Raw genomic sequence first — 14,554 nt, forward strand, 5'->3', positions numbered from 1 at the left:
ACATGAAAATGCGAAAGCTGCTCTGTTAAAACACAGTGTTTTTTGACACCACAGCAAATAGTTGCATTCTCCTGAGCAGACTGGACATGAACATCATGGAGGTCTTTAGGTCAAAGTTGGAAAGCACCTGATTTGACATCTTTAGTTTGAAATTCTGATTTATCTCCAGTACAAAACCTGCATACTGACCCACCAGAAAAACTCTCAACAAATCCACCTAGCCCAGGGGTGGGCAAACTTTTTGAGTCGTGGGCCACAATGGGTTCTAAAATTTGACAGAGGGGCCGTGCCAGGAGCAGATGGATGTAGTGTTTGTGTGAAGTAATATAAATGACATGTAAAGGCCATTGCATAAAAGGTTTTGGCCTTTAATAGGTAGTAAAACATGGATATGCAAGGCTTTTTGAGAAAAAAAAAATGCATTTATTAACGGCAGTAAAAAAATATTTCACAAAAAAAAACTACTATCATGCTATTTTCAAAATGCATTTTTTTCACAACACAGTAGAGAAACTCACATTCATTTTCAGTGGGAACAGTGTTGTTGGTCTCCCTTTTTTGCCAGTGCATCAAAGTCTGGAGTAAGTTTTGTTGTGGCAATTCTCAGGATAGATCTGAGGTGTTGGTCCGTTAACTTAGATCTGTGACGGGCTTTGTTGATGTTCATGAGGCTGAATGTCTGCTCACACACGTAGGTCGAGCCAAACAATGCTAGCATCTTCTGTGCCGTCCTCCGCAGGTTTGGAAACTTGGCCTCATCAAGTGAAGCATGAAAGTCATTCAGTTTAAGAGAGTTGAACTTCTCCTTCAACACGGAGTCAGACTGAAGATCGATCAGTTCTAACTGCAGCTCCTGTGGTGCTGCTTCAGGATCTTGTGATAGGGGACAGGACACCAACTGAAGTGACTTTTCAATTTTTTCAAAATCAGAGAACCGACGGCAGAATTCTCTGTGTAGGTCATCCAGTGATTTGCTGTATTTCTTCGCGTTTCGGGGGGCCTCTTTCTGCATGGCTAATGTGGGGAAATGAGCGTAAGATTTGTTTGAAAGTTGTCTGGAGAATAAGGTCAGCTTGGATTTGAAGGCTCTCACATTTGTGTACATGTCATGTACAAACTGATCTTTCCCCTGTAGCTTCACATTCAGTTCATTCATGTGTGAAAATATGTCCACAGCATACGCAAAGTCACAGAGCCAGTTATTGTCCCTCAGCTCAGGAAAGTCATCGGATTTCCCCATTAACTCCAAAAATGCGCTGATCTCCTCTTTCAGCTCCTACACTCGTTGAAACACTTTGCCCAAACTTAACCAGCGGACACGAGAGTGGTAAAGCAAGTCCTGGTGATCCGCATCGGTTTCCTCAAGGAACGTAATAAACTGACGATGCTGAAGTCCCCTCGCTCGTATGAAGTTAACAAGTTTTACAACTGGATTAACGACATGATTAAGCTGCAATACGGATTTACACAGAGACTCCTGATGGATGATGCAGTGAAGGAAAATAACATCCTGTTCAGGGTTTTCCTCTTTCACTTTATCCTGGATTCTTTTCAGCAGCCCGACGTGTTTTCCAGTTAAATTTGGCGATCCATCCGTGGTGACGTTGGCAAGTTTACTCCAAGGTAGCTTCATTCTTTCGATGACAGCAGACACCCGGTCATACAAGTCCTCTCCCCGGGTTTGTCCTTTCAGGGACTCCATGGCCAAAAACTCCTCCGTTATCTCAAAACTGTCATTAATCCCTCGGATAAAAATAAGGAGCTGAGCAGTGTCTTTTATATCGTTACTTTCATCCAATGCCAGTGAATATGAATTAAAGGACTCAGCCTTTTTGTTTAACTCGCTGGCTATGTCTTCATCAATCAGTTCCACGCGGCGAGTCACTGTCCTGCGTGATAAACTGACCTTTTCAAACTTGGCTTTGCTCTCCGGACACAAGAGCCCTGCTGTCTCTATCATGCATTCTTTCAAAAACTCGCCTTCGGAGAAAGGCTTGCTAGCCTTTGCTAGTTTGAATGCCAGCAAAAAACTTGCCTCGGTACTTGACTTTTGAATCGCAGTTTGTCGTTGAAAAAAGCTTTGCTGAGTCTGTAAATTAGCTGTCAACCTCTCAGCAGTAGCCGTCCGTTCTTGCGTTGACTGCTTGCTAGCATAGTTAGCATGCTTAGTAGCAAAGTGACGGCTGATATTATACTCTTTGAATACTGCGACCGTTTCTTGGCATATCAGACAAACAGCTGTTGATCGGACTTCAGTGAAAAAATATTTTGTTGTCCACTCTTTATTAAACACTCGGCACTCACTGTCCACTTTTCTTTTCTTTGGACCACTCATTTTTATGGAAGGGTTCAAAGGGCAAAGCTGAGACCAAGAGAGTAAATACACCCAAAAAAGGCCAATGTACATGGGGTGTGCCATCTACTGGGGAAACGCAGGCATTGCAGGGAAAATGCCAAATAAATAAGGTTTGAAAATATAATTTAAATATAATTTAGACAGGTTCGGTGGGCCGGATTAAAAAGCCCAACGGGCCGTATATGGCCCGCGGGCCGTAGTTTGCCCATGCCTGACCTAGCCCATGTGCTCCAAGATTGTCAGCTATTACACACTGGACAGTACCTGACCAAGCTGAGAAATAAAAGGGCCGTGCTGTTCTAATATTTTTAAGTCTTGCAAGAGAGGCTTCAACACCTTTTCATAGCCATAGGCCTTGACATCATCATATTTGCATAGAACAGCTAAATAGATTGAAGTTAGTGTTGAATGGGAACCTGGTGGCAGATTACCCAAAACCGAATAGACACCACAGAGTTTATGTTTCTTACAAGATGTTCCAAGAGGGTTACAAATCTCAAAATCATCAACTTAAAGATTTACTGCTATTCTCAAACCTTCAGACAGAAAAGGATTTTTCACCATCTCTTATGGTTCTGTACTCCTGGAGACCAGCCAATGACTGGTCTTGTATTCTTGGAGTATCAAGATATTCAAGGAAACCTTTATGAGAAATCAATTGTTGCAAAGATTCTAGAATAGGGATGTACTGAAATGTCCTGTTTCCCTGGGCATCTAGTATGTACTCAACTGGCTCTAAAACACCAAAATCAGAGGTATAGTACTGCGTACGTTTATACGCAGTGGCAAGAGGGCCACCCTTTGCAATAGCTATGCCCAATGGATTAGATTTGCATAGAACAGTGGAAAGCTCATCAACTAGTGACTCTTCAATTTGAAGTTTATGACTTTGGAATACGTCAGAAACAGTAGCTTTTGTGAAAGGCAAAGATTCTGTACTTAATATGTAGTGAAGTTCAGAAAGGACCTCGTCAATTACTGTCTTTGGAATATGAACAACATTTTCCAACTTCAATAAAATGCAAGCAATTTTCTCTTCAATAAAAATTGGCAGGTGCAATTCTGCAGCATCATCACGACTTAGTGTATCACTTTCGTGACCTTTATCCACAGACTCTGTTGGTCCACCTGCAGAGTTGTCCAACTCATGTAACTGGCCTTAATGACATTAGTTTAAAGTCTTTTAATGAATGTTGGTTGTGTTTCCTGTTTTTGTGTGTATTGAATGTACTGTAAACGTTTGTTTTAAATGTGCATTCTAAAAACAAACATTGAACAGTTTCATCATGCCTGAGATGTCCATTTATATGTTGAAAAAAGGCTCTCTCCGTTGCTAGCTCTTTGCAGGAGCACACGTGACACTGAAATGTCAATCATTCTACTGGCTTTGGAGTTTGCTGTTTACCATGTGTTTTGTATGTGTGGTTCAAAAGCTTATTCCATGTATTAAATGTACAAGGGCAATCCATGTATGAACATGGATACCGAAAACTTCCCCTAAAATGCCCATGAGTTTGCCTGAAATGTTGTAACAACAGATATCTTCTAGAATAGTTCCAAACTGCATACTTTGCACTGCCACATCCATCCTAAAAAAGAGAATGAGAATTAGCACATCACAAATGACAATGATACAAACCAGCTTGTGCCAGTATTGAGCAAGTAGACTATTACTTATAATCACTAGGAGGTTGCCACAAGTAGCTTAATGCTGATCAAACTGCAAAAGATGAGATAAATATATTAGAGGTGTGAGTACAAGTGCAAACACTGAATTCATGGAAAAAATAATTAACAGATTAATCCATAAGGAAAATTATCATTACTTGCAGTTCTTTATAAAATAGTTCAAAGTGACCTCCATCACAACTACAACAGTAAAATCCTTTATTTATATAGCACCTTTTGAAAACAAAGTTAAAGTTCTTTACAATAAAAAAGTCAATAAAAGAAAATAAGATCCAAAACTTAAGCTTTAAACAAGATATACTCATTTAAATAGTTACAACAAATACCATCAGTTATGAAAAAAACGTGAGATAAAAGTGAGTCTTAGGAGGAGATTTAAAGAGGACACTGAGTTTGCCTGAGATCAGATGGGATTTCCTATAGTACATTTTCCTGCTTGTACTTGTATAATTTTATTTAAAAAACATTTTCTATGCATTGGCGAACCGAACCAGTTTGAACGGATAAGCCGGTGCCGTGGAGTGGGGGCGTGTCGATCTGATGGTGCTCACTGTCTGATAACTGAACAGGTCCTTCACTCAACAGAATAAAGAGAAATGTCCCACAAAACAATGTTACAGGACCAAACAAGTAGTAAGGAGTAACGTAGTAACTGGTAGTGTCTTTGGCAACTTACATGAGAAAAAAAAAACGCAGTTATACGTGGGTAAGTGTCTGTCCGACCGACTCTTCGTCACATTTCTGCTGGAAAAACAGCGTCTGTCCCCGGCAAAAAACTTTAACTCACCAAGTGTTTGTCGAAGTGAGAACAATCACTGCGACGGTCAGCCCTCCCGACCTAGACTTCAGTGAACTTTCCCCCAGAAAACAACATCCCTCCCCACAAGTGAGACAGCATCCTGTTTACTGATGGTGATTATGTAATTGTTTGGTGGGTCACGATCTCAATCACAACTCATTATAACTGCATCCAAAGGATTATAAACAGTCAGCAGGTACATGTTTAACAGGTGGACACCAGGAAACATGTTGAAAAAAACACACATCATCATCATGACGTGTACTGTCACGCCTCTTTTGGAGCCATGGCGCCGGCTTTCTGTGTGAATTACACACTAGTGCGTCTTTATGCCGGAGATGCTTGGCTCTGTGTGAACAACCAACGGCCGCTGCAGCGATAATTCTCTGTGTGAAAAGGGCTAACAATACTTACCAAGGAATGTACTTCAGTAGCCCTATTCCTGCTGAGTGTTTATAATCATATGGATGCTGTTATAATGTGTTGTGATTGAGATCCTGACCACCAAACATCCTGGAAAGTGACGACTTCCACCGTCTCAGAAGCCGTTTTTATACTGGACAGCAAGCCGCCAATTTGGCTGTCCTTTTTGCGGCTAGCTCCGTGAATTTAGACAGACCGCGGCATATTGGGGGTCTGATTTAGTCCGCTAATATGACGCCTCGGAGGGTACACTTTTTGCCACCTCCATTGCTATGTAAATCCAAGGCGTCGATGTGCCGGCAATTGCGTGACATGGGCGGAGGTGTCGATGACGTGTGCACTGTTGTGCGACCCACAGCCGGGAGTTTTAAAAGCAGGAAACAGCTAATCACAGTTGTCAGTTCATCACTTCATCCACGGACGTCAAGATGAGCAACTGAAAAGCCGCTGAGATCCGGGAGATGCTAACCATCACAGTCGAGAGAATCATTAACAACCAGATCATGGGGACTGTGAAAGATGGTATTTTGTACGAAAAGGTCCCAGAGGAGCTTAGCCGACGTGGCTTTCACCGGGAGAAAAAGCAGTTGTTTTATGTCACTGTTCACGCCCAACTTCGTGCTTCACGTCACGTCACATGTTTACGCCTACCCCAGTGGCGGCTTTTTTGCAAAGGAGGAATATTACACCTTCGTTTTACATAGACAAGGTGACAGATTGCAGCCTTTACCTGGCTGCAAATGTGGTGCATTTTCTATCTAAAAGGGGCTAGTGATTATTCAATAGTATTGCGGGGATTAAGACACAGCTTCAAGCAGGTAGCCCAGTTTTGGTGGAAATGCAAAACCCTGGCCACACCAGGCGATCGTGCCGAGTCAAATGGAATAGAGGCCAGCAGATGCAATGGAAAAATTATGATGGCATATGAGCCAGACAATAACATAGCATATTGTTGTAGGAAACTGTCACAATGATGTTATAAATGATGAGTTGCTAAAATGCAGCAATGAATGAGTATGGTGTGATTAATTATCAATAACCACCTGGGCTTCCCTTATAACTTATACAGTGTTTGGTCATGTGTACCACAGAAATACTTTCTTGTTGGTAACTACAGAATTGTTGCGCTGTACTACTATTTTTTGTAACGTACAGACTTGCGGGACTCAGGTGTTGTATATCGAGGATGAAACTGTCAGTCAGCAGTATCTGATTGTTACTGTTGTCTGATCAAGTGTGTAAGTAATGTTACAAATATTTACTGCTAACCACTGTAGAATTGAGAACTCTCTGCTGAAAATTGGAAAAACACTGCATTCAGAGAAGATGGCAAGAATCTGATGTGACCTTACAGTCTACCCCTTAAAGATGTTGACCATGCTGTTGAATTGCTGTAGATATGTCATCAATTTGTCACCAGTTATAATGACATACTATTGGAAAATATGTATGACATTTCTGCTTTATATATTAAATGTTTTTATACGTACATTATTAAAGCAGAATTATATGGATTTTTAAAATCTACATATTTAACATTGTAAGTGCATAATTTGTGAGGGAGTGAAAATGAAAATGCAACTTTGAGAAAGACCATAAAATAAACTAATGTGTTTCTTTGCACGTCTGTTTTCTAGTAATTGATTGGAATTCATTTTTACAGTGATTTTGGTCTGTTGGAATATTGGGACTGGTGTTAGACACACTCTGCCAGGACCCAGAAGGAGTCGCAACTGTCCCACCAATACAAGAGGGATTTAATATTGAAGGAAGAGAAAGGCACCTTGTCAATCCTCGATTGTCTATTACGATTGTTGCGAGGAAGGTCAAGTGGGGAAACAGGTCATTGGTCATTGGGGTTACATAGTTTTGGTGGAGAATGGTATAAAGCAGAGCTACATGCAAACAGAAAACATAAGACAGCAGTGGAGCCAGTGGAGATTGTTTTGATGAGATGGAAGAGAACATTAGGCACCACAAGGCTACTGATAGTAGAGTGTTGGATGTTATGAATTGCTGTGTTACATATTTTTATCTTATTAAAACTGGAAACTGGACTTCATGTCAAGAAATTTTGTTTTTACATTATATCTTTCTCTTTTATGAACTCCATTTCCTGTTTCCTGTACTGGGTTTAATGACAAAGACAAAATGAACATAAAAATCATACTATAACAGTCTGTAAACGGATGATATGGCACACACCTAAAATAATGCTTTTTTAATTTTCTAAACACGAGATTGTCACGGTGCTACTATGGCAGTCTGGTTGTTTTTCTGTGTTCTGTTCTCCCTATCTGCTCCCCCCCTCCCCTCCTTTTCTCCCTCACCTACTCCTGCTCCTTCTCCTGTGTGTGTGTGTGCGTGTGTGTGTGTGTGGGCGTGGCAGTTGCAGTGGCAGCAGAGTGGCGCACCTGCATCTGATCAACTCATCACCCTCCGGCTTAATGCTGCATTCCAGTTACATGGGAGACCACTCGCCTGAGTTGCAAAGTGGGAAATCTCGCAGCTGTCTCGCAACATTTCACCGAGGCATGCCCCCTTTTGGTCGGAATATCCACTGTCCGACTCGGTCTTCCTGAGAGTACACCGAGTAGAGCGAGGATAGACAAATGACTAGACAAACAAAGATGGCTGCGCCCTTAATTGATGTATTTATACCACGTTCGTCATTTTAATGTCGATTTTAAATGCTCTTACACACTTGATTACATTGCTGCTTTAATCCGTTCACCAATTTATGCATTGCACGGTCTTGCTGTGGGTGCAATACAATGTAAAGTTTTGTTTTCGAGCTGGTTTGCTAAAGAGGCTAATGTAGCTAACAATAACAATAACAATGACTAGCCTGCTACTGCCCTGATGGCGTCCATGTTCTTCTGACTCGTTGTGTAGCGATGAAAAACAGGAACGCTATGTGCTACAAGCCAGGATATGATGTCACGTTCTCGCATAAGAGCAACTCGGGCGAATGGTCTCCCATGTAACTGGAATGCAGCATCTACCTGGTCTCTCCACCACTTCTGCGCTAGATTCGTCATCGATGTCCCGTATGGTGACTACGTTGTGCCACTCATCATTATTTCTAGATAGCAGTAAAAGTATTTCTTGTTTCTGCAAGTGCTTTTGTGCTTATGCTTATATCCTTGTCAGCTCGTCTGCAGAAACCTCCAGTGCCTTTCTGCTCTGCTTCCTGCTCGCCTGCTCTCCTGAGTTCCTCCCCGCCGGCTCCAGTCAACCCTATTTGCTTGCTTGACTGCTTGCCTGCCTGCCTGTCTGGTCTCCTCCACATTACCCTCTGGAAATTGGTTTGTAAAATAAATCTTTTACTCACTGACTTCCTGTCTCCGTTCTCTGCATTTGGGTCCTAAAAATACCCCCCCCCCCCCCCCCCCCCCCCATCTATCTATCTATCTATCTATCTATCTATCTATCTATCTATCTATCTGTCTATCTATCTATCTATCTATCTATCTATCTATCTATCTATCTATCTATCTATCTCTATCTCTCTCTCTTTCTCTCACATTTGCACATTTTTTTGTGCAATCATGTTTGATAATATAACACAGCAGAAGCAGCAGGGTGACATTTGAAACAGACAGAACTATATAGGGATTTTGGTACAAACTGATGTTTTTGTTTAGTTGTGGGAGTGTGGACAACTTCTGTTGAGTCAACAGTTAATGACAGCCAAATGCAACCTGCAAAATAACAACTAGAGCTCCCCTTTTAAAAACAGTGTTACTGTATTAAAAAATATGAAGTATATGACAAAACAAAGTTTCTATCAGTAGCCAGTAGTTTTGAATAATTTTGTGTGAAAAGAGAGAACATTTTAGAATGTCTTTGTACTCAGGTTTTAACTGAACACAGCTTTTTTGAAGTTACTAGATACTGGAAATATATAGCACTTTGCTATGGATAAATGGTAGACTGACAACACAAATATACACAGCAAAACAAAAAAAGATATTCCTCAAATATGGAGCCAAGATGGGGGCCAAGAATTTTGAAGTTTGAATAAATATCACTCTGAAAATCTATAATTCTAGTGGTGCACTCCAGACTCCATAATCACAGCACACTAAAAGCTTCTGAAAAAAAAAAAAAAAAAAAAAATCAAAACCAAAAGGCACCATTAGTGGAATTCCATGGTCTCAAAAGTGGTTTTTGTGTTTTAATACAGGCAGAGAAAATCAAAGCTTAATACACCATTCATGTACCACATATGAGATATGTTCTCAAAACCCAATTTTGCATGCAATACAAGGTATGCAAAAAAACTGCTAGGCACCATTGTACAAAACCCAAACTTTTTAGATTTCTGTGGTTGTAAATACATGTATCCTCATACAGAAAAATAATAAAGGACTGGACAGAAGCATGAATCAAAAGCTGTACTTCATTTCCACACTACGTACTATTTAATGGAAATGGAAAAAGAGAGGGCTCTCTTCTTCCATTCTTTAGACAAAGAAAAAGTTCAAAGTCCACCTGCTTTCTTACCTCCACACAGCTGGGGAAGAACTATGTGGAGTAGGTGCGAATATTGGGTCGTTGGTTTAGGAAAGTTAAGGCAAAGTTAATCTTTGTGTGGTGGTCTTGTTTTTGTTACTCAACCAATGTGAACCCATCGCATTATTGGGTTTTTTAATCAATACAGCCAAAACAATTTATGTAAAAATACTTAAAATATGTTTACTTTATCGCAATTACAATATAGACAGCATATATGGTAAATTTGTTATTTTCCTCTGTTAGATCACATTTATGAGTAAAAGTGCCATTTCTTTTTTGTGATTAAAATAGAGAAATCCATAATAATCAAGATAGAGAGGGGGAAAAAACATGTTTACCTTGAACAATTATAAATGAAACAAGGTTGTTCATCACTATTGATGTTTATTTCTTTGAACTTAATTTGAAATTGAACACATTCATGTCGGTATATAACACGAGCCCCATTGAACAGATAGTTTCTGCCAGTAGAGCCAGAGATGGGCATAGTGGCTGGCTGCTGATGGCAGGGGGTTTCATTTATAAAGGTTGCGTAAGCAAAATTGGGCCTGAAAGACACCACTTCCCACGCAAAAGTTGTGATCTATAAAAACAAACTTGACAGGAGAATGTGCGCACCTGTAAGCCAACTCTGACTCATGCATACAGACATTTTGTAGGCAAGGGGAATTGGCGACACAAACGGTGAGTTGGTGAATTGAAGCAGATTGTAGAAATTAAATGTGAGAGGCATTATTCTGTGCATAGTGATACATCTCACATTTGATTTCACTTCATATCAAAAGTTATTTATGGCCATGATTTACTATAAAAAACCATTGATCATATATCAACATATATGAGGCGGATCCATGTGCGCACATTTCCAGGTTGATTTGGGATTTATAAAAGTAAATTGCGCATTGTTGGGTGTGCACCAGGTTTTATAAATCTGAATATTTTTTGCCGCATGCCATTTTCGGCTTTTGGGCGCATATACACTTTTAGTATGGATCCTACCAGTGTTTTATAAATGAGACCCCTGATCCTGTGGCTGGCTGCTGATGGGCTCGTTTTGGAGCTGGCTGGTCTTCTTCAAACTCACTGTCTGAACTGACAACATTCCACCTCACTATATAAAGGGCACTGTTCTTTGTACACTAGCAATGAAGGCTGGCATTGGCCATAAATCATGAGGTGGAGAGTTAGCCAATATAAATGTAATTACAAAGGATAAAGGTTTTGAAGGACAAAATGAAAAAGAGACAGCACTTGAGTTTCCCCTTCTTCCTCTGTGCAGATTGTTTTGTTTTGAGGGTTGTTATATCAGGAGACAACGAGATGAAGCTATTTATTTAGCTTTGTTCTATGTGCACAATGCATATTTGTATTGTATATTTATTTTCATAATGATTATTGTGTTTTGTTTTGTTTAAGATGACTTACTCTTTGTTTAATTGGCACTCAACACAATAATCATTATGAAAATAAATATACAATTACCATGCATTGTGCACATAGGACAAAGCTAAATAAATAGCTTCATCTCGTTGTCTCTTGATATAACAACCCTCACCACCCTGCTTCAAATTCTTGCATCACATTAGAAATTCCAGGTAGCAATTTTGACCACAATGTTTGAAAGTTTGTAAAGTGTCTATGTTTACAATTGCGTGTATGGTATGTGTTATGTTATCATCAAGTTATCAAAAATATAATAGCATTACAGAAAAATATCACTCTCATAGCCAAGACTTCTTAGTTCGTCCCAGCCTGGCCATGTTGGCCAGCTTGACCTTGACTCTATCTCTGCTTTCTGGGCTTCTCTTGGAGGTGCATTCTACAGTTGAGTCTGTCTCGAAGGAGATAGCCGGTGCATGTGTTAGCAGGCCTCCAGTCTTCTCTGGGGACATGTCGGCTGGGGTCTGCAAAACCAGTTGGCCCCTCAGAGAATGCCTTAGCTGTAGAAGAAGTGGGTTGTGGTTTGAGTAGAGTCTCATGGTGTCCCTCTCCTGACTGCAGCAATTGGAGCACGCTGAGCAGAGGATGCGGAAAATGTAGATCCAGCCCAAATAGTGGAGCTCCGCAATGTTGAGCACAAAGCACCCCAAGCTGATGCTGAACATGAAGTTCAGGAAGATGGTTTTTTCAGTGGCACGAGACACAAAGCAGTCTGTACGAGTAGGGCAAGGGTAGGTCTCACAGCGATACAGGTGAGGCACCTCAAACCCAAATAAGAAGTACTGGCCTACCAGGAATGTTATTTCCATGACTGATCGTAGTAACACGTGAAGAATGTAGATGAGCAGAACCTGGTTGGACTGCTGGGTGGGGTCTTCTCCTACCTCGCCATAGTCCTCCTCCAAAAAGCTTTGTTCTACACCGTCCCTGTCCTTTGCATCCCATTCCTCCCTGTAGTGAGGACAGTAGGTAGGCATGCCACCCCTCATTGCTTCCATGCAATCCTTTCCCATGTGCTGACATATCTGTCTGGGAGGCCTCTGTGCTACTTGTGCCTTTTGGCCATCCAACTTCTCATCCTTGGCAATCTTATGCAGAACAAAAACTATATAGAAGATGGATGGAGTAGAGACTAGCACAATTTGGAAGACCCAGAACCGTAGATGCGAAACAGGAGCAAAGGTGTCGTAGCAGACATTGTTGCATCCTGGCTGCTGAGTGTTACAGGTGAACTTGGACTGCTCGTCACTGTACACAGCGTCACCGACCAAGGCCACCAGCAGGATACGGAAAATGAGCAGCATAGTGAGCCAGATTTTTCCTATCACTGTAGAATGGTTCTGGACCTCAGACAGGAAGCGACCAAGTATGGACCAATCACCCATGGCTTAACCTTAGAGAGAAAAATAAAAGATAGTGTATTAAGTGTTACCAATATTGTGTTTCAGTGGTTTGAACAGACATTTTCTTTCTTGTCCGTCTTTGAAAGCAGAAAAAAATCATGTCCAACATCCCACTATAACCCACTTTAGATGTTGTTAACCATCAACAATGATAGGGAAGTTGTTGGAAAAACAAATTAAGTTAAGTAATTAATCCACACTCCCTTTCTCTCACCCTCTCGATCATCCATTTATCTACGTACCTCAACCCTGCCTCTGCCGATCACCATTCACATCCATTCAGCCTCTTGTATTCAATCCTGCACATACATCTCACATCTCTCCTATTCCAGGTAGTGTCCGAGGCCAGTACTTGGATGGCTTGGATGGCTTAACTCCCAAAATGGATCCCAACACACTGAGCCCTCTCCTCCCCTCAGTTGCCTATATATACATTCTAGACTGGCCTAAACAGACAACTTCTTCTCTCACATTAATTCCCTTCCTCACATCCATTAATCCGTCCTCAACAACCAATTTCCCCTCATTGAATTAAACCTTTAAACTCACATTCTTCTGGCATGATCCATGCTAGTGAAAACAAGTCCAGCCGAATGTAATGTTTTTAAAATCAAATAATCTGTATATCATCTGTGAACCTCATATTTTCCTACACATCTACATGAGGCTTTAATGATGCGTCTGCCACCCAGCACCATCAGCATACAGAATTTAAAGTGCCTATAAAAAGTATTCACCCTTGAATGTGTCCCCTTTAATTGCTTTTATAAATGGAATCATGGTCAATATAATTTGGCTTTTTTGCCAAAACATTTACAAAAAAACCCTACCTAATTTCTACAAAGGAATGTCAATCAATTAAAATATAGAATGTAAAAGAAGTGATTGCATAAGTATTCACCCCCTTAAAAGTGACTGACCCAATTCAACAGAGGTCCAGCCCATTGGTGCTAGTAGTCTCACACTTAGTGAAATGAAGATCACCTGAGTGCAGTGAATGTGTCTCAAGTGATTGTAGTATAAAGACACCTGTGTCTGAAAGGTCGAGTCACTGTTAATCAGTATTTCTGGCTACAAGTACACCATGAAGACAAAAGAACATTCTAAGCAACTCTGTGTTATTGAAAAGTATAAATCGTGACGGATACAAAGACATTTCCAAGTCACTGTACATCCCCTGGAGTTCAGTTAAATCCATCATTAAGAAATGGAAGGAATATGGCACATGTAGATCTCCCGAGAGCAGGCCGTCCTCACAAACTGAGTGACCATGCAAGAAGGAGACTAGTGAGGGAGGCCACCAGGACACCTATGAGATAAAAAGCTTCAGCAGCTGAGATGAGAGAGACTGCATACAACAACTGTTGCATGGGTTCTTCACCAGTCAAAGCTTTATGAGAGTGGCAAAGAGAAAGTCACTGTTCAAGAAAGCTTGACTAGACTTCATCCAAAGGCATGTGGGTGGACTCCAAGGTCAACTGGAAGAAAGTTCTTTGGTCTGATGAGACCAAAATTTAGCTTTTTGGCCAGCAGCTCAGATGCTACATTGGCGGACACCAAACTCTGTGCATCACCACAAACACACCCTCCCCACCATAAAGCATGATGGTGGCAGCATCATGCTGTGGGGATGATTCTTGGCAGCATGCCCTGGAAGGCTTGTAAGGTAGAGGGTAAAATGAATGTAGGAAAATATAGGGAAATCCTTGAGGACAACCTGATTCAGTCAGCTAGAAAACTCGGCTTGGGAGAAGATTTGTTTTCAAGCAAGACAATGACTTGAAGCATATGGAGAAAGCTACACAGAAATGTTTTTAAGACAACAAGGTGAATGTTCTGGAGTGGCTGAGTCAAAGCCCAGACCTCAATCCAATAGAGAATTTGTGGCTGGACTTAAAAAGGGCTGTCCATGCCCAATCCCTG

At 41.0% G+C, this 14,554-nt stretch overlaps 2 pseudogenes; both read right to left on the bottom strand.

The window, feature by feature from the left end:
• Positions 1–526: 526 nt before the first annotated feature.
• On the bottom strand, positions 527–1,702 carry LOC140991969 (general transcription factor II-I repeat domain-containing protein 2A-like; annotated as a pseudogene).
• Positions 1,703–11,351: 9,649 nt separating this feature from the next.
• LOC141016067 (gap junction delta-2 protein pseudogene) lies at positions 11,352–12,613 on the bottom strand (annotated as a pseudogene).
• Positions 12,614–14,554: the final 1,941 nt, after the last annotated feature.

This window comes from Pagrus major, chromosome 2, assembly GCF_040436345.1.
Source record: "Pagrus major chromosome 2, Pma_NU_1.0".
NCBI classification, from domain to species: domain Eukaryota; kingdom Metazoa; phylum Chordata; class Actinopteri; order Spariformes; family Sparidae; genus Pagrus; species Pagrus major.